The following is a 14,462-nucleotide window of genomic DNA, read 5'->3' on the forward strand; positions in this document are numbered from 1 at the left end:
TGATGACTTGTGATTTAGGATGTTCTACAGTTCCATGAACTACTACTGATAATTTTGTGTGATCTGGGGTTTCATAGACTTGAGCCTAATTTGAAGTTTTGCCGGCTTGCGATCTGTAGGGTGACCTTATGTCTGATTTGGGGTAATGAAGAGTGATCTGAGGGTCTACAGATTAGGGGGATCTGGAGTGATTTTGGGTGATTTGGGGTAAACTGGGGCTTCTCTGTAGTAGGGTTATCTGAGGTGCTATGGATTAGAAAGCTTGTGGGTGATCTGAAGAGTTCTGGGATTCCTGGTGTGATTTAGAATGCTCAGAGTTTTTTCAAGCCTGCAGTGATCAGAGCTGATTTGGGCTGATCTGTTTCATCCGGTTTGATTTGGGGTGATCTGGAGGTTTTGAACCCTGGGGTGATCCGGGCTGATTTGGTCTTGGACTTCGTTCATTTGGGATGGGTGGTGTTACGAAGCCGTCTGTGCTCTGTGTCAGTCAGTCTTTGATGTGGTGAGGAAGAGTGGCAACCAGATGTGAAACTCCATCTGAGGTCCAAAGCCAAGTGCTCAAGATGTGAAAATATAGAATGTTTATGAATATTCTACTATACCTTCCAATATTAAATTACATTTTACCACAGTGCTGTTGAATTCTCTATTTGGATTTGTCAGAAGATTTTGATTAATTTTCTATAACAGCAGCTCTGGCAGCAGTTCAATTGTAAATCGCATGTTTATATTAATGCACTCGTTCTAATACATCGTCGTTTCTTTAGCTCTTCACTGAGACTTGTACAGTTTGTAATCATTGATATAGTGAGGTTTTCTGTAAAGAGACATTTATTCAACATTTATTCAACATTTATGGAAGTACATTGTAACAGTCAGTAAGTTTTCTGACACGTTAAAGTCTTCGGTTTTTTAGTCTAGGTTTTTTTAAAAGTAACCAGTCAAATATATTACAGCCAACTTATAGCAAATACATGAGGGTTCAGACTTCAGGCATTTAGGAGATTTTAATGAAATGAGACACAAAAACATTTGGACAGTATTACTTTGTTTGCTTCATCATTTTCTTCCAGTATTTCCTTCTGTACAAGGCAGCAATGACCATCAGGGCCAAAACATAACTCATCAAAAATATTTTCACTTACATCAGATCCTGCCTCTGAATCATGACACAGGCTGTTATCCTGTTAAAGTTGTGAATTAGAGGATAAAAGGCTCTTTTTGGGCTGCTAAACTGGGTCTGTGAACAGAGCAAGCCTGACTGGTGCTGGGTGTGGGCAGAAAACCTGGGCATCAGCCACATAGCACACAGGCCTCCAGTGGGCACGGCATGGTGTGTGTGCGTGTGCGTGTAGCTATGAATGTGTGTTTGGATGGTAGGCATTTTGCCGAGCAGCGCAACAGGCATGGCATCCCAAAACCACAGTCCACACTGAAAGAGACTGGCACCTGGGATGGAAAAATGATCATCGATTGGCACTCAGGAAACAAGCCCACTATGAGAATTTATAAAACCTCTACACTTTTCTGATGAGGAACAGACAAGATCCCATTCATTAAAAAAAATAATCACTCTGGTTAATTTCTCTGAGCTTTGCAGTTCAGTTGATATTATTATTAAATAATTTATATTAATTAGCTAGGGACACATTTTCATAATATAATATAAACGTTCTGCATAGATACAAAAGCATGTCTTGGTAAAATGTACTGTATTATGATTGCTAATGCAGCCTCTGCTTAGTTCGACATATTTTTTCTGCCTTTACATAAAAGGGAACATTATACAGCTTACATGTCATCACCATTTCCCAGATTGTAGTTTACTGGGGTCTAAAGTTTGCTTCTTTCTTTAGCTAGTTCTAATAAACTTTCTAATCTGGGTCACCAAATGTATTTAGAATTAGTACTAAATGAAAAAGTGCCTTGTGAACAGTGATTGAACTGAAATATACTCAATATTTCAAGAGCTAGTTTCTGTTTCCACTAGGATGCAAAATAGAGCAATAAACTCACAGTCATAGACCCAGCTACTGAAAATATGTGCTAACCATTAGCAAGCTAACCATCTTTTCCTAATATATCTTCCCAAAATAACTAATTTAGCAGCTGATGAATATTTATGCATCACAACTTTTAAGTTTGTAAATAATTTTGAAATCTATATTGATCCCCCCCCTCCCCCCAACACACACACACACACACACACACACACACACACACACACACACACACTTCGATATTATGGGCTGTTTTGTGTAGATTCATGATATAAAATACAGTTAAGTCCATTTCAGTTCCAGACTTTAACACCACAAAATGTGGAAAAGTTCAAGGGGGTGTATATTTATGCAATGCGCTGGTCCAGCATACTTGACGTTAGACTAAGGCACATTATAAGTGCATTATAATCTACCTCAAAATTATTCTCAAGTCTGTATAAAGAGGTCAGGGCTTCTCAACCATTTTGGCCACTGACTCCATTTTATGGGGCCAAAATTCTCACTCTCATCGCATCTAATGAGAGGACTGGGCTTGTGCATCACACTGCAACGTGTCAAAGATTAGGACATGTTATTGCTATATTTGGTGTAAAATGGGTTTTACACAGTTGAAAGCATACATCTCATCTCTGTTGTTACATCTAACCTAGATCACTGCTTTGGTTTTGCTACACACAAGCGCACTGACATCCTGCAACCTATAAATAAGTGCTAACAAATGTTTGGGCTCATCAGATTAGTCAGGTCCACACATGTCATTTTGCATACAGTTTTCATGCATGTAAAGCCCATTTTACACCAGAAGCATAGCAAATATCATGCGGAAATATCTATAAATATTATAAACACATATTAGCACTGTATATGGTCACATATAGTGGGTTAATCTATTGTACTTTTTAGTGTTTCTAGCTAGAAATTTTATTACTATTAAATATATGTAAACTGTCCTGTGACCCCCATCTGCATGTCAGGCGTTGATATCAATGTCAAGGTTTATACCTTATGGACAAAAAAATGGACAAAAGGACATCTCCAAGCTAACAAAAAGGTCACATCTCAAAGCTGAATGACTTTCTTCCTTTTATTTATTATAACAAATTATATAATAAATTATTAATTAATAATAAATTAAAGAATAAATGGTGTTCCTCAACCAAATGAGGCAAATGTGTGATAATTTAACATTTCGCATGCAGCTTGAGTAATGCTAAGCTGGTAGCTATGAATGTCTATTGATTGTTAGCTACTTTCGCAAAACCTAAAAAGGCCTGCTTCAGATACCGTTTATGTGAAGTGTATTATGCACATTTCATTAAAACATGAGCATGCAGAAAGTGCGTAAATAGTTTGTAGGCCTACTAATGGAGTGTGTATATGTGTGTGTGTGTGGGGGGGGTGTGTGTGCTATTTTTCTCTGGTTAATGTGATTGTCGTGAGTAAGAGGAGGCATCTGGAGCAGGAAGATGCTAAAGAAGGATGAACACACACATGATTTTGTACATATTGTGTTTTTGATTAGTTTAAGTCAAGTTATATTACCATGCTGTAACAGCTTGTGAAGAAAAGCACCACACCCAAGAGAGAGAGAGAGAGAGAGAGAGAGAGAGAGAGAGAGAGAGAGAGAGAGAGAGAACAAAACAAAAAGAGAAGGAATAAAAGTTATAGAGAGACAGACAGGGAGAAACAATAAAAGAGAGCATGAGACAGGGAGATGGAATAAGAGAGAAAGAAGGAATAAAAGAGTTAGAGATCAGAAATCACAGTGAGACAAAGAGAGCCAGACTGAGAGAGAGAGAGAGAGAGAGAGAGAGAGAGTGGTAGTCCCAACAGACCTGGAACAGACTCTGCCTCTCTCAGTCTCTCTCACCCTCTCTCTCCCTCTCTGTCTCTCATACTCTCTCTCACTTTCCCTCTCTCTCTCTGCTTCTCTCCCTCTGCCTCTCTCCCTCTCCCTCTCTCTCAGTCTCTCTCAGTCTCAGCCTCTCTCCCAGTCTCTCTCTCCCCCTCTCTCCCTCTCTCTCAGTCTCTCTCACACACACTCTCCCTCTCTCTCTCTCTATCTCTCTCTGCCTCGCGCGCACAGTAGGGTGGTGGTGGGTGGACACGCGTGTTGTTTTTGCTGCGCGTGAACTTCACCTTCAAACTTTTACGACACGCTGACTTCACTGCTGCTTTTTGTTTGTTTTTGTTGACGGAAGAAATGAAAAAAAAAAACATCTAAAAGAAACGGAACGGCTCGAGGAACTCATCGTTGCTGCCGTTATCATTTATCAGGAAGCGCGCGCGCTGCTGTTTGGTCGCCAAATATCCTAATATCAACTCTACGGTAATCTCTCTCTCTCTCTCTCTCTCTCTCTCTCTCTCTCTCTGTAAGCCATAAAGAAAGCTTTTAATTGTTTTATTTTGTGGAGCAGAAAATCATTTGTATGTAATTGTTAACCTGAAGCAGTTGGTCTTGAACTCTCTCATATTGTACAGTGTATGTAGAATGTATAGAAAATGGTGGATGAGGATGTGGTGCTTTATTACTCAGTAGGCTGGAGAGAGGTCCTATTTATCCCTGATCTTTAGCCACAAAGGAATACTTCTGGGGAAAAAATACCAATCTACCCAAGTTCCCTCCTACCCCAAACATAGGCTGGGGAAGCCAAGCCATGCCTGGTGCCTGATGTTTGCTTTTCTAGTTTTGCACTAGACCTATGAGGACAACATCGCTATCAAGTAAATCATTCATTCATCCTCATTAACCACTTTATCTTAGCTCGTCTAAAATATTCTACCTGCATCCGCACAGCCAGCATGGTGGCACACCAGGTAGCGTTGCTGCTTCACAGCTCTGGAATCCCCTGTTCGATCCTGACATTGGGTTACTGTCCGTGTGGACTTTCGCATGTTCTCCCAGTGTGCATGTGGGTCTCCTCCGGGTTCTCCGGTTTCCTCCCATCTCCCAAAAACATGTAGGTAGGTGTATTGGCTATGCTGAATTGCCCCTAGGTGTGAATGTGTGTGCATGGCGCCTGATGGACTGGCGTCCCATTTGAGTCAGTTCTCTCACCTTGCACCCAGTGTTCCTGGGATAAGCTCCGGATCCACCGCAACCCTGACCAGGATAAAGTGCTTACTGAAGATGAGTGAATGACATATTTCATGTTTCATAGTGCTTTTCTCCTTTAAGTTAAGGTTGTAAATATATCTACTTTGGCATCTTCTCAACAGGGAAGTATTTATTCATTTAAGTATTAAAAGTAATAAAGGGAGTAAAAGTAAGCTGCATTCAGAATATAAAGTTTAAAATAAACCTTTGACGACGGAAACCATCCTTACTCAGACATGATGAAAAAGTAGGTCAGTATAAAGTTGTTCAGAAGCTCCAACTTAAAATAGTGATGTGAAGGACATACTTGTGAAACTTTAATTCTGATAGCACATGAAGTCAGCACGAATCAGAGAGTGCTAGCTATAGAGATGGGTAACATCCAAAATGTGTAAAAGTGTTAGCTAGTTAGCTTTGTTTGGGGATAAACATATACTTGGCTAGATAATACTGTTATAAAATGCTCTACTATGAGCGTTTATAATGAGCTAATATCATTCGAAATAAATTTGCTCAGTGCGATAAAGCTATAGGTTTTATTTTTCAAATAAGCAGGATGGACTAGCAGGATGGCTTGCAAGCTAGCTGGGATATACAGAATAAGCACCAATGAGGCATTATTAATATCGGTAGTAAGCTATTTTTAAAAAATCCACCAAATTTTAACATCTTCATAAAGATTTCTCATGTATTCAAGTCTGCTGTATCTTATCTGAGCATGCTAGATAACTAGTAAGATTCGTGTTAGCTGTGTTTGGATCTTTAGCTCTAATTAATGCATCTCTAATTAATAGATTTATTAGAACAGTGTTCCTTTATGCTGTATTTGTGGTCTGACTGAACAAGACCAACTTGCTGAGTCTTGTTTGCTTCTAATGTTCTTATAAAGTTGGGTGGTGTTTGCTTAGAATGTAGCTTATGTTGAATTGAATGTAGAATCTCAAAAAATATAATTCACATGTAAATTTTCCCTCCCTTTTTCGGAGAGTATAATCTAACACACACAAGCAGCACTCATAAAGAAGCACTCTTTAACAGGCCAGACCGGCACATTTTACTTTTACGACCAGGCAGTAAACAAGTCGACACCAAAGCTTCGCTGTGTGCGATTAATTCAAGCTCACACATGCACAGAAAGAGAGCATGCCGGCCCTGAGCAATCCGTTTACAGCGTGTGCACACTCAGACAAGGCACCAAGGGTTCGTTACATTCTTTTAGCAAGTTTCGTTCATTCAGTATATTATTTGATTTGATCATGTCTTCCAAAGCAGTATGTCAGACACTATTTGGCAAGTGTGGACATGATGACAGTGAACATGAAGGGACTATAAGGTTATATATCTATATTACGATTACACACCCTGTGAATGAGCTGTTACTATAGAAATGATCACGCATTAGAACAAGCCCATTAATTATCTATAAACTTCTGATTTGAAGCTGCATTTTTTTGTCTTATTAACTTCATTAGAGAGAAAAAACAGACACTGGTGAGGGAACGATTGTTTATAGCTGCTATAACGTAAGTGAGAACAGGAACTAACTTGTTTTCATGGCATTAAATGTAACTAAAAAGGATAAAACATACAGCATGTTCTTTAGTTAATAAAAGATTGCTGGTGTATAAGAGGAATAAAACACTTCAGGATGTGCTGTTAAGAGTGTATTGTGTCGGGACAGATCTAAATCTTGTCATAGTGAATTGTCCTCTGCTTTAAATGTAACGTTCATACATCACTTGAAGCTCGTGTATTAGCTGAGCATCATCTCAGCAGGAGGAATCCACACCCCTTCCAGCTCACTCTGATAGCCACTCAGGACAGAGACCGTAACGTTTTAATGCTGTGCTGAAGGGACATGTGTAGGAGTGAGAGCTGACATTTCAAACACAGATCACTTTGCCTACGCTGATCTCATGTCTAAAGACATGAGACTGGAGTATTATCCCCAGCTCGTCTCTCGTGACCTTTTACTGCATGATGGTCCAGTGGAGCTCAGCTCCTCAGAGCAAGTCGCTGTTTCTTTGCCTAGTGCTCTGGTCTTCCCCTAACACACTTACTCACTCTTCTTTTTATTTGTTTATTTAACCAGAACATGTTGTCTTTAACAGTAAGTGATAATGACTGCATAGTGGCTACACACAACGCATTGCTCCACTCACAAAGTAGCTTAAATTCTTCTATACTTATGCATGTTGTAAATATACATTCGATGCCTATTGGATGCTGTCAGACTGTATTTAGGTTTTGTATTTATTTATTGTATTAGGTCAGAAATTATTTAGCTTGTATTGTGCACACTGTCTTACCATTTCTGTCAGTGCTCTCTTAAATTCTAGTATAGTGTGAAAAATGCCGGCTGGCAGGGGTGAAACTTAGGGAAATTTTTTTAATTTGAGTTTCCTTCCCCAAAAATTAATGCCTGAAATTAAATAAAAATAAATATTAATAAATAAATTAATTCAGTTAATAATAATAACAATAATAATAATAATAATAATGACAATAAAAGCTAAAACTGAATTAATTTATTTATTAATATTTATTTTATTTAATATCAGTTAAAGTATAGAGTATATAAATAGAATTTCTCTAAACTTAAGATAACAAATAATAGGAAAAAGAGAACATTATTAAAAACATGGCAAAAAAGGACTAAAGATATATCAGAAAATAAAATATGTAATATATAAATAAACATATTTTAGAAAACTTAAATAGAGAATTAATACAAACATGACTAAAATAAATAAAGCCAATACTGAAACTAAAGTTTAGAATAAATAAATAAATAAATAAAAATCTCTAAATTTAATAGACACGTAGAAAAGGTTTAAACTGAAACTGAAAATACATATAAAATGCTTAAAACGGCCCATCAAAATTTAAAATGTATTTTTTTAAAGAAAAAATATTTATAAATGACTAATCTTTCAGTATCAAAGAGATGTCGTAATAAGAATTCATAAAAAGCTTTCATAAGTATAATAATTCATTATTCAAAAAAAATTAGAACTTTCATTTGGATAACTATAATAATTTGAGAATCCGCTTGTGGAGATGTGGTCTACGCTTTTCACGTGACAGGATATGTACCATGTGTGGTGTGTGTAGAAAACCTGAGAGATGGAAAATGTGCTGTAATAAGTCATGTTGACGTGGAGTTATCAGAGAGAATCAGACAGTTGAGCAGACAGCACGTCATAATCGAGCCATTATGGAGACCAGTGCGAGGGTGGTGCAGGAATGTTCCAGTGGAGGATGGTAACAATAACACAGAACATTGTTCACTTGTCATTGGATTGAAATGTTGCATATTCCTGTTCTCTCTTCTTTTACAGTATTTTTGTAATCATTCAGACCTGTCGTGTGTAGTGATGTACCGGCTGAGGAACGGACATTACACACAGATTTACACTTCAGAGGAGTGAGAATGGTGGAGAAACGTTTAGCATCATCAGGCTCTAAAATAAGAATCTGGGAACATATTTGTTTGGTAGCTGTTCACACTGCAAACGGTCCGAGTCTTTTTCAAACAGGACAAAAACTCAGTGATTGTGGAGTGAACATGTGTGTCTACTAGAGCTGGGCGACTGACCATATAATATCAATTTCATGATCAATTATGCCATAATACACTTTTCTGATATATTGTGATATGTTTTATTAAATGTTTAAAATGAGTTTTTTTCATAATTTCCAACTGACTGGAAGCAGCTTATTTTTTTACATTGTAAAATGTTTTTGTTAAATATTTTTTATTTATTTTTTAATAAATAAATTTTTTTGTACATTTATTAAAAATTTGCTTATTAATATACTGTATATACTGTTTATCTTTGAGAATCATGATATGATATTTTTGTCATATCACCCAGCCCTAGTGTCTACATCTGCTGTTTAATCCCCACCCATTTTTTATTTTTTTTTTCATTTACTTCATATGCGTTAAGAAAATAAGAAAATTCATATTGAGGCACGCATAATTGCATTCCAGCTTTAGGTCCATCAAGTTCATGCATGTCATTTTTCTGAGATGATTTATGGTTCATGGATATCACAGAAGCTAAATGCTGCTCCGTTTAAATTTTTTTCCAAAAAGTCATTTTTTGTGTAGTTTTAGTAGTTTCTATCATTTATTTATTTTTTTTTAAGAAATATTTAAATTTATTCATTTGATTTTTATATACTGTCTTTTCATTTTTAAATGTTAGGCATTTTAAAGGGCAGATTGGAAGTTGGAGTGCTGTCGCTGTGTCTAATCTTTAAAGAGGAAGCTTAAATTAAGCATATTTGGGTATTATGATACTTCACCTCATCTTAGCATTTGTTTACTTAAATTTGTATTCAGATAAAGCATATTTAAGCAATATCAAGAGCAAGAGTGCTGTATTCTGCTGTACTTATATTCAGCACGACAGCAAGGTTGTGACTGTGATATTGCTTTTATAGATCATTTTTATAAACAAGAAATTAATATCGAGTAACTGACATTTCAGACACAATATGGCCAAATATTTTGTTTATTTCGCTCCGTCAATAGAAATACAGCTGGATATAGCGTTGCGTGTTGCCATGCCAACACGCAGACAGACTGACAGCCCATAATAAGTGTAGTAACGGTTTCAGTATAACAGACTATTGCTAGAATTGGATTTTTTTGTAGTGAACACAGACAAGTGGAGTGATACAAACACTGAAATATAAATAAATATCAGCAATCTTGGAACGCAGCTTGTCCATACAAATTAGTGGACCAGAACTAACTGTTGCGTAATATTGTTTCTGTAATGTGCAGAAGCAATGTGCTGGTTTATTAAAATAGATAAAAATGAACTTTACTGTCCTCTTATTTAACTGCCTACTATCACGCAGCAGTGAACGTCTTGCTCTAATACATTATCGTTTCTATAGCAACAGCTCATTCACATGGACTTGTATGCTGGTTGTAAATGGATTACGATGTAAAACCATTGATATGGTGATGTTTTTTATAAGGAGATGTTTATTTACCATTTATAGAAGGAGTCTCCAGTGTCAGCGCTTTGTAACAGTTAGAGGTAAAGCTGCAACTTTAAGTTCTCTGACATTTTCAGGACAGAGGAGTTTACACTTTTTCGCAGTTTCTCAGTACCATTACAAGCTGCGTTTTTATGTCTCATTAACTTAAAAAAAAGAGAGGCTGGTGGATGATAAGGGGGTGTCTATTTATAGCTGCTATAATGTATTCGAGAACAGGAACTAACTTGCTATATGGACATACGTTAAATGCATCCACAACATTAAATGTAACTATAAACTGATAAAAAGTATGATGGCATTTCGTAATTAAAAAAAATGTAATAATTAGGATATAGCTGTGGTATAAGAGGAATACATCTCTTCAAGACATGCTGTTTTAGGAAAATAATCAACTCCGGGATGGTAACAGTAACTCCACTTCATCACACCACCCTGTTGTTGATAATTTTCCTATAACAGCACAACACAGTGTGTATGGTTCCTTTGTGTAGTTATAGATTTTCATTTGTTAACAATATAAAACCCATGAATCCAGCCATACTGTATGGCCAAGAGCAGCTTTGGGTGAACATTTCTTGGATTTAGTGGAACTCTTCTTTCTCTCCCCACAGGGCAAATTGAGGCTCTGAGGAGCGTGTGGTGTGCAGCTGGTGGAAGCACTGTGATGGCGGCTATGCTGTGGTGGAGAGGGTTCCTGGCACCGTGATTTGGTGGACAAACAGAAGTAAAAAAATCACATTGCCAGGGATTTCCACTCCTGCACGGCTCGCGTGATGTTCAACATCTGCTATAACTGCACACAGGCGAACTTTCCAGCTGAGATCATTTCACCTTATAGCTGTAGAAGGAAGACTGAAAAAAAAAAAAACATGAAAGGAGTCAGTGGGTTCATGTTGCTGTATATACAACTTTGACATAACTTGGACAAATTGCTGACATTAGCTAATCGTGAGGGTTGCCTTTGATGCTGTGCAAGTTTTTGCATGTTGTGGCGGTGCCTCTAAATGAAAAGGTGTTCTGTCATTGTATTTGCAATCTCTGTGGAACCCAGATCATTTAAGCACAGTTTCTTCAGTATGTTTTCCAAACTCAGTAACACAAGCAGTGAATCACGTCTTTGGAAATATCTCATATAAGGGGAACTCCTTTTCTCTTGTGCTAACATGCTAGTCTAGCAAATCACCTTGACTTTTAATGATCAGCTAGAGTTAATTTCTTAAGGTTTTTGTGATTCGTACGACTATCAACTGCTTTTTCGCCTCATGTGCCGTCTCATCACTTGCTCGCGGCGCAGAGCTTAGCTAATTGGTGAGCATTGATCCATTAAATATACTGTTCACAGTGGCTAAGTTCAGCGTCTGCAGTGAGAAAGCTAACAGGAAGTTGCAAAGCTCTCCTGGATTTCAACCAGTCACTGTGGTGATGCGTAAAAGAGCCTAACGGATGGGATAATGAATGAAAGGACTGATTTGATCTGCCAGGTAGGCATAGAAGTGTTTGCTCTAAATGTCAAACCAGTTACGGCTTGGCGGTTTTCAGTTAACGCTCCCTCGAAAGCCATTTTGGCTCTAAATAATAGAGTTGATTTACATCTCAATCCTGCCCTCATATCTGGAGTAGGCATCAGGTCAGACTACTGTTAGAGTGGAGATTAATGTCAAATTGGGAAGTTCACATTTCACATTTCAGCTACTCAAACATGTCCAACACACTTTATTTCTCAGTTGTACAATTCATGTGTAGCTGTTATTGTATGTAATAATGATATCTCTTCTCTTGTTGGGATTAAAGAAACAGAAATGAAATTTAAACAGTTTCCCTCTGATAAAAAAAAAAAAAAAACAGTCGATCATCCAAGATATGCTTGGAGTCTGTTCCAAACATTTTGCTTCTTTAGTTTTGCACTGGAGCTTCGAGGCTGTTAATATAGATATGTATGAATTTATTCGTGAATCATTTGCAGGAGTGTTTCCTCCAGAAATATGGTGTTCGTGAAAATCCAGTTAGTTGGAAAAACTTTTCTTTTCTGAGTTTGTGTAAATTTACATATAAGGAAACTCACTAATGTGAACCTCGATTGTTTAGTTTTAAATCTTATAATTGTCGATGACTTACTGCAATTTTATATATAGATTATTCTGTCAAGTTTAAATCACTTATTTATTTCAATTACACACCAATTTAATGAACATTTTGAAACTCAGTCAAAATGTTCATATTCATATTCATATTCATGACTTGAAAGAAAGCAAAAATAAGATAAATAAAACTAGATGTTCAATTAGGACAAAAGTAATGGCGCTCTATAAAAGGCAGAAGAAGTAGTGTGTGTCTACGAGAGCTGACATGCTGCAGTGGCAGAGCTGCATTACTGGAAGAGTTAGCACACGCCATGCTTTAGTCATCATTTTGCCATTTTCAGATCTCTGTGAGCTTTGCCTTTTATGCAAATTTGTGGGCGTCGGTAAATGCTGTGAATGCAATTAGCAGTTCATGGTTGATTCACGTTTATCAGCAAGTGCACGCGAGTGCAAATAAAATCAGCTAAAATTTTGTAAGTCTAGCAGGAAGTTTTACTTTGGATTGGCCTATGAAAACATTCACTCACAATGAGTTACATTATCTGGTGGACTGCAGTCCGGATGCAGATGCAGTAAAGTCATTCAGCAGGCCAAACAGTACTGGAGAAAAAAAAGTACTATAGCAACGTATGAAAAAAAAGTGTCCGTAGTTCAGCAACTCCTCTGTTGTGGTTTATCCAATCATGTGCATTTATGTAAATTATTTAGCTGAAGGCAGCTCATCAGACCAGTTTGTTATCTGATTCAAGTTCAGAATTGAAGTGTCTTATCTGTTCAGTGTATGGCTTCAGTCAAAAGTGCTAATGTGAAACTCCACTACAAAACAAAATTTAACTACTTTGAATTACTTATAGCCATAAACTAATCACGAATCATTAAAAGATCTTTATCTCTAGTCACTTGTCCGGATCTTAGTAATTAATACATGTTGTGGAACTGGACCTTTATAAATTGTGTACATTTCAGTATACGTTTCATTTCAGTGCAGTCATCATTGAGGGGTTCATGAAGATGAGGAAACTACATATAATGTTTAAAAAGAGTGAGAAATGCAGGGCAAAATGAGGTAGATTGCTCAGAGGGCCAAGGCCTCCGGTGCCTGCTGAGCTGGTATCAGTGTGTCCACAAAGAGCTGGCTCAGCTCAGCAGGAACAGGAGTCCTGCCGCATCCACCATCCACTCCTCTCTCTCTTCTCATACTGTCTGGGAATACAGAATTATATGGCTTTGATGAAATATGAACTCCATTGGATATGCAAGGTTGGGGTAAATTTGCTGCATCTCTAATAAGTGCTGTATCTGTTTATATTCATTATTCCACCACAACCGAGGCCACTGAATCAGTCAGTCATCAGTCACATCTGGCTCTTGAAATGTGTGACTTTTTACCTCTTAACCTATTTCTGCCTGCTTTTCTTGTACCTACAGAAAAAAAACACCCTGTGGTGTTCCTGGGCGTTACGGACAGTCAGGGTGAATTATGGCCAGCTCCTTATTTTAGGGCCTCTTTGTCACCTCCATTTACGAGTGAATAATGGTCGTCATATATCTCAGGTGCACCATAGATCTCGCCTCGTTACACCGTTTTTGCACGCAGGAGTCTAACTTTAGCTTTCATCCTTTTCATGTCTGGAAGGTGCAGTTGCTATAAGAGCAGGGTGAGATTTACAGCTGCCTGTGAAAGAAGAGCCTCGAGGTGTCAATCGGCTATCGGCTTTCACGATGAAAACTCCATCACTCGTGATTCTGTGTGATAAACATTCAGTCCTCTTGAACACTGCATGGCTTCTAATATTGGAGTTCTCTTTTACACGAAATGCTTTGAGGCTAATGTGCAAGGCTAATAAAGCCAACAAATAATGGAAGTCTATCCTGTGCAAAAAATCGTTTCTGTTCTTCAGACTGTGCTTGAGTTCTTGATTCTGATCAGAAGGACAGCAGTAAAGTTGCAAATCAAGGGGTTATATTAATGAACTCATTCTAATAAGTTAACATTTCTATAGTAACAGAGGCATTTATTCAACATTTATGGAAGGAGTCTCCAGTGTCAGCACTTTGTAAAAATCAAAGGTAAAGAGATAACTTTAAGTTTTCTGACATCTTCAAGACAGAGGAGTTTACACATTGCATTTTCTTGGTAACATGACAAGCTAAATTTTTTTGTCTTATTAACTTCAAGAGAGAAAAAGAGAGAATGAGAAAAGAGGCTGGTGAAGGAAAGACTGTTTATAGTTGCTATAACGTATGTGAGAACAGAAA

At 37.5% G+C, this 14,462-nt stretch overlaps 1 long non-coding RNA gene across 1 annotated transcript; it reads left to right on the top strand.

Annotated features, from left to right (window-relative positions):
* Positions 1–3,799: 3,799 nt before the first annotated feature.
* Positions 3,800–14,068, top strand: LOC113536506 (uncharacterized). The gene is made up of 2 exons (XR_003403684.3): positions 3,800–4,332; positions 10,734–14,068. It is a non-coding gene; the product is annotated as an uncharacterized LOC113536506 (long non-coding RNA).
* Positions 14,069–14,462: the final 394 nt, after the last annotated feature.

The sequence above is a fragment of the Pangasianodon hypophthalmus genome, chromosome 11, assembly GCF_027358585.1.
Source record: "Pangasianodon hypophthalmus isolate fPanHyp1 chromosome 11, fPanHyp1.pri, whole genome shotgun sequence".
Taxonomy (NCBI): Eukaryota; Metazoa; Chordata; class Actinopteri; order Siluriformes; family Pangasiidae; genus Pangasianodon; species Pangasianodon hypophthalmus.